This window comes from Mustela erminea, chromosome 14 (genome assembly GCF_009829155.1).
Source record: "Mustela erminea isolate mMusErm1 chromosome 14, mMusErm1.Pri, whole genome shotgun sequence".
Classification (NCBI taxonomy): domain Eukaryota; kingdom Metazoa; phylum Chordata; class Mammalia; order Carnivora; family Mustelidae; genus Mustela; species Mustela erminea.
Window position 1 is genome coordinate 35,344,861 of NC_045627.1, and position 6,294 is coordinate 35,351,154.

The window sequence follows — 6,294 nt, forward strand, 5'->3', positions numbered from 1 at the left end:
GTATCATTCCTGATTACACAGAACTTTGTGGGTGGTTTTAAATAAATTTTATACTTCTATTTTGCACCTGGTAGTCTAATTTTTCTTTCCTCTTCAAAAGAATATTTTAAAACTTTAATATCCAATAAAAATCACACATTTTTAACTATAAAGGACTATAAGATTTAATATTTAGAGATGTCCAATTGTGTGGGTTATGTTTAATATAAAATCAAGAGGACTACATTTATGGAATCCTTACTTTTTGTTTTGTTTTGGGGATTTTTTTGTTTGTTTGTTTGTTTGTTTGCTTTGTTTTTTTAAGTAGGCTCCATGCCCAACGGGGCTTAAACTTATGAACCTGAGATCGAGAATCGCATGTTCTACTGACTGAGCCAGCCAGGTTCCCTTATAGAATCCTTATTGTGTACCAAACCCTTACATTTTATATAAACTATTTAACTTCCACAGTGATGCTATTCAGTAAGGACTCTGATTAACCCCATTTTCCAGATTAATTCTGAAGCTTAAAAGTGGCTAAGATCGGGGCGCCTGGGTGGCTCAGCGGGTCAAAGCCTCTGCCTTCAGCTCTGGTCATGATCCCAGGGTTCTGGGATCGAGCCCCGCATCGGGCTCTCTGCTCAGTGGGAGCCTGCTTCCTCCTCTCTCTCTTTCTCTCTGCCTACTTGTGATCTCTGTCTGTCATATAAATAAATAAAACCTTTAAAAAAAAAAAGAAAGAAATTAAAAGTGGCTAAGATCATACCCCTAGTAGTTGGCAGAGCTTTAAGTCAATTTGGATTTAGACTGACTCATGCCCTCCCTTTGGTTTTTCATTATTTTAATAAACTTAATCCTGAACACAGTATGTTAACAGTATTTTAAAGTTGACATCCTAATGTATTTACTAGAACCTGAGGTGAAAAAAAATAGGCTGATATTACAGCAAATATCACGAACTAATAAGTTACTTTTTTTTTTTTTAAGATTTTATTTATTTGACAGACAGAGATCACAAATAGGCAGAGAGGCAGGCAGAGAGAGAGAGGAGGAAGCAGGCTCCCTGCTGAGCAGAGAGCCCGATGCGGGGCTTGATCCCGGGACCCTGGGATCATGACCTGAGTGAACGCAGAGGCTTTAACCCACTGAGCCACCCAGGCACCCCTAAGTTACTTTAAATATATCTATGGAGCGCAGGGTGTCTCAGTCATTGGGCGTCTGCTTTCAGCTCAGGTCTTGATCCCAGAGTCCTGGGATTAAGCCCCATATCGGGCTCCCCACTCCGTGGCAAGCCTGTTTCTCCTTCTCCCACTCCCCCTGCTTGTGTTCCCTCTCTCACTGTCTCACTCTCTCTCTCCCTGTCAAATTAATTAATTAAAGTTTTTTAAAAATTCATCTAATCTGAGAGTGCCTGGCTATTTCAGTTGGTAGGACATGTGACTCCCGATCTCAAGGTTGTGAGTTCAAGCCCCATGTTCAGTGTAGTGCTTACTTTTAAAAATTAATTAATTGGGTGCCTGGGTGGCTCAGTTGTTAAGCTCTGCCTTTGGCTCAGGTCATGATCCCAGGGTCGTGGGATTGAGCCCAGCATTGGGCTCCCTGCTCAGCTGGAGGCCTGCTTCTCCCTCTCTTACTCCCCTGCTCGTGTTCCTTCTCTCGCTGTGTCTCTGTCAAATAAATAAGTAAAATCTTTTTAAAAATAAAATAAAAGTTAATTGGTTGATTGATTGATTGATTAATGTAATCTGAAGCGCAACTCCCCTTCTTTCTCTAGTAATGGAAACAACTCCACCTCCCGACCAGATCTCCTCAGGTTTAGCAAGGCCACTGGAGATTACATTTTCCACCTTTTGCCTGACTGATTAAAAGGGAGATCTGCAAGTTAGGCTGACCATACAGACATGGGCAACACGCTAGGTAATGCCAGAACAGCAAAATACAAGGAACTTGGTTCCCTGGATGACCTACACCCCTGACCCACCAATCAAATTTGTTTTTACACAAGAGAAAAAGAGGTATTCTTTTCTATGATTTTGCTCCCTGCTAAACAGCTCAATGAATATCCCTGCTAAACAGCTCAATGAATATCCTAACTAAACATCCATCCTATAAGACAACTATCGTGTGTTGTTTTGTTTTTTATCTTCAGGCCAAATACACAGTTCCTTCCCTCTAGTGACATGGTTTCTAGATTCTTTATCTTAATGGTCTCTAGACAAAAGCCCATGTATGTATGTATTTATTTTTTAAGTTGGCTCCATGGGATCCTTAACCAACTGAGCCACCCAGGAGCCCCATGTAATCTTTTAAAAGCAGAGCTCAGGGGCACCTGGGTGGCTCGGTGGGTTAAAGCCTCTGCCCTTGGCTCAGGTCATGATCTCAGGGTCCCGGGATCAAGCCCCACGTTGGGCTCTCTGCTCAGCTGGAGCCTGCTTCCTCCTCTCTCTCTCTGCCTGCCTCTCTGCCTACTTGTGATCTCTGTCAAATAAATAAATAAAATCTTTTTTTTTTTTTTAATTAATTAGGGCGCCTGGGTGGCTCAGTGTGTTAAGCCGCTGCCTTCGGCTCAGGTCATGATCTCAGGGTCCTGGGATCGAGTCCCGCATCGGGCTCTCTGCTCAGCAGGGAGCCTGCTTCCCCCTCTCTCTCTCTGCCTGCCTCTCCGACTATTTGTGATCTCTCTCTGTCAAATAAATAAATAAAATCTTTAAAAAAATAATTATTATTATTTAATTAATTAAAGCAGAGCTCAGGGATGCCTGGGTGGCTCAATGGGTTGAGAGACCAACTGTTTTGTTTTGTTGTTTTGCTTTGTTTTTTTTTTCAATTCATTTGAGAGAGACAGAGAGTGAGTGAGAGCTCAAGCAGGGGGGCATGTCAGAGGGAGAGGGAGAAGCAGACTCCCTGCTGAGCAGGGGCCCAGAACTCCATCCCAGGACCCCACGATCATGACCTGAACAAAGACAGATGCTCAACCAACTGAGCCACCCAGGTGCCTGAAGAGACCAATCCTTGATCTTGGCTCAGGTTTTGATCTCACGGTCATGAGTTTGAGCCCTCAGTGTCATCTACTTGAGTTTCTCCACCTCCCTCTGCCCCTCTTCCCACCTTGAGCTCTCTCTCTCTCAAATAAAACAACAAACCTTTAAAAAGCAATAAAATAAAAATTAAAAGAAAATAAAAATAAAAACAGATCTCGGATCATGATGTTTCCTTGCTTGAAAGACCTCTATGGCTTCCCATTGCACTTAGTATGAAACCATACTACTTACTTAGTCTGCAAAGCTCTGGGGAATCCAGCCCCTGCCAGCCTGTCTGCTCTCATTCACCATGCTCCAGCCTCCCCAAGCTACCATTCCTTGAACAGGCCAAAGTCTTTTGACTGGGACCCTTTGCACTTGCTGCTTGGTACTACCTTCAGTTTCTCATATGGATAGCTCCTTCCCATTGTTCTTGTGTCAGCTTCAGTGTCTTTTTCTTTTTTATGCCCTCAGAGATACCAACATTGACCTAACTATCTATCTATCTATTTTTCAAGTGTTTATTTAAATTCTAGTTGGTAGGATGCCTGGGTGGCATAGTTGGTTAAGCACCCAACTCTTGGTTTCCGAATGGGTCATGATCTCAGGGTTGTGAGATCAAGCCGCATGTGGGGTGCTGTGCTCACACAGAATTTGCTTGTGTTTCTCTCTCCCGCTCCCTCTTCCCCTTCCCCCTGCTTTCTCTTTCTCTCTAAAGATGATATGAATGAATGAACAAATATATTCTGGTTTAGTTGACATATAGTGCTCAGTTCCTTGACCTTATCTGGGTAACTTTTCTCCTCCAGAGCCTCCTTCTTCCAGTCACAGAATGGAATATATCATCACTTCCCAAATCATTAGCTCAAGTACATGACCTCAGCTTCGTATCTGTGCTGTTTGTCCCACCAGCTATTTCCACAGCACTTTGTCTATGTCCCTGGAGCATCCATTGAAACTTCTTCCTATGCAATCTTTCCTTCTCTGGCTTCTTTCCTGATTTCAGTCATTCTCTGGCCAACTCTACATTCTCTTTCTAATAAGCCCTTTCTGGAAGTTTAAAAAAAAATTTTTGGCCAAAGATCAAGGAAAATCCCTTCTCTTTGCCAGAAACCAGATTTGCTACCAGGTTATTTTATAAGACTGTGAATGAAAAGTTCAGAATTTTTAAGAGACAGGCATTGTTTAAAAACATTTTTCAAACAAGATTTTAATTTTCTTTAAAACATTTTTTAAAGATTTGTTTGTTTGTTTGTTTGTTTGTTTTAGTAATCTCTATCCCCAGTGGGGGACTAGAACTCATGGCCCCAAGACCAAGAGTCAGGCACCCTTTAACAGTTATGTTTATTGAGAAATAATTTACATGCATCAGAATTCTCCCTTTACATGAGTTCTCTGAATTTTGACAAACATATAGTCCTATAACCACCACAATAATCAAGACATAGAACAGCTCTGTCCAACAGAAAACCATTACATTTCTAGTTAAAATTTTTGTAGGATAGCCACATTTTAAAAAGTAAATAAGAAAAGTAAATTAAAAACAATAAAAAGGAGGGGCGCCTGGGTGGCTCAGTGGATTAAGCCTCTGCCTTGGGCTCAGGTCATGATCTCAGGGTCTTGGGATCGAGCCCTGCATCGGGCTCTCTGCTCATTGGGGACCTATTTCTCCCTCTCTCTCTCTCTGCCTGCCTCTCTGCCTACTTGTGATCTCTGTCTATCAAATAAATAAATAAAATCTTAAAAAATAAAAATCAAAAGGAAAAAAAGAGAGGCACCTGGATGGCTCAATCAGTTCAGCATCTGTCTTCTGCTCAGATCATGATATCAGGGTCCAGGGATCAAGCCCCACATCAGGCTCCCTGCTCAGAAGCAGCAGGTCTGATTCTCCCTCCTCTTCTGCCCTTCTCCCTGCTTGTATGTGTTCTCTCTCTTTCTCTCTCTCTGAAATAAATAAATAAAATAAAGTAAAAAGTAAAAAAGAGTCAAGAAATTATTTTAATTGTATATTTTAACTAAATTTGTCCAAAATAATACCATTTTATTTTATTTTATTTTTAAAGACTTTATTTATTTGACAGAGACACAGAAAGAGAGGGAACACAAGCAGGGGGAGTGGGAGAGGAAAAAGCAGGCTTCCCGCTGAGCAGAGAGCCTGATGTGGGGACTCAATCCTAGGACACCCAGATCATGACCTGAGCAGAAGGCAGACGTTTAATGATTGAGCCACCCAGGCTCCCCTCATTTTTTTTTAAAGATATATTAATTTTTTTGAGACAGAGAGTGTGCACATGTAAGAGCAGGGGGGTGGAGAGGGACTCCTCAGGCAGAATCTCGGTTGAGTGAGGACCTGATTTGGGGCTTGATCCCAGGACCCTAAGATCATGACTTGAGCCAAAATCAAGAATCAGCCATTTAACTGACTGACCTACCCAAGTGCTCCCCAAAATAGTATCATTCTAACAGTAATGATGAAGTTTTTTGCATTAAGTCTTTGAAATGTAGTGTGTATTTTATATATGTAGTATATCTCCATTCAGAAGTTAAATTTTCATATGAAATACTTGATCTGCTTCATCAAATTTACTTGAAAAAGTAGATATGCGTACCAGAGTTATTCTAAACATACTTTTTTTTTTTTAAGATTTTATTTATTTAACAGAGAGAGAGAGAGATCACAAGCCAGCAGAGAGGCAGGCAGAACGAGAGGGAGAAGAGGCTCCCTGCCAAGCAGAGAGCCCGAGGTGGAGCTCGATCCCAGGACCCTGAGATCATGATCTGAGCCCAAGGAAGAGGCTTAACCCACTAAGCCACCCAGGTGCCCCTCTAAACATACTTTAAAGGTTTCCAATAATTGAATCAATGATCAATTTTTAAGTTTAAATTTTTGTTAATTAAAATTAAATACAACCGGGGTACCTGGTTTGCTCTGTCTATAGAGCATGCCACTCTTGATTTTGAAATTCTAAGTTCAAGCCCCATGTCAGATGTAGAGCTTACTTTAAAAAGAAAATTTTTAAAATTAAGTACAACTAAAAGTCCTGTTCCTTTCTTGCACTAGTCACAATTTGAGTATTTAGTAGCCACTGTGGTTAGTTCCTACTATATCAGATGGCTCAGATTACAACATATTTCCAATAGCCCCCCAAATTCCCTAGTATCCTTTGTAGTCAGATTGCCTCCTCCCCAGATGGTTGCTCCTGGCAATGACTGGTCAGATTTCTTTACTTAGTTTTTTTGCCCTTCTCAGAATGTTAATGAGAATAAAATAGCTAGCTTGGACCATTTACCATAA